The sequence below is a fragment of the Penaeus monodon genome, chromosome 15, assembly GCF_015228065.2.
Source record: "Penaeus monodon isolate SGIC_2016 chromosome 15, NSTDA_Pmon_1, whole genome shotgun sequence".
Taxonomy (NCBI): domain Eukaryota; kingdom Metazoa; phylum Arthropoda; class Malacostraca; order Decapoda; family Penaeidae; genus Penaeus; species Penaeus monodon.
This window is the reverse complement of record NC_051400.1, coordinates 3,234,356-3,234,571: the sequence shown is the minus strand read 5'-3', so window position 1 is coordinate 3,234,571 and position 216 is coordinate 3,234,356. Positions and strand designations below refer to the sequence as shown.

Sequence of the window (216 nt, the reverse complement as noted above, 5' to 3'; positions counted from 1 at the left end):
TTTCACGCGGCGAAGGAAAATGCAGAGTGGGCGTCAGAGTAACACCGATTCCGCGGCGTTGCTCCTCCTCTCGCGGCACAAACTACACGAGAATACAACTGACAATACACGACAAATGATCTGTCTGAGTTGGCATCACATGGTCCAGCGGCCCCTCCCCTCCTTCCCACCCCAATCACTCCCCTCTCTCTCTTACCCTAACAAGGGGACAGGACA

At 55.1% G+C, this 216-nt stretch overlaps 1 protein-coding gene across 1 annotated transcript in view; it reads right to left on the bottom strand.

The window, feature by feature from the left end:
- The window catches only part of LOC119581634 (TOX high mobility group box family member 3-like), a gene marked incomplete at its 5' end in the record, with an annotated part of 37,288 nt that overhangs the window by 16,484 nt on the left and 20,588 nt on the right, over positions 1-216 (bottom strand).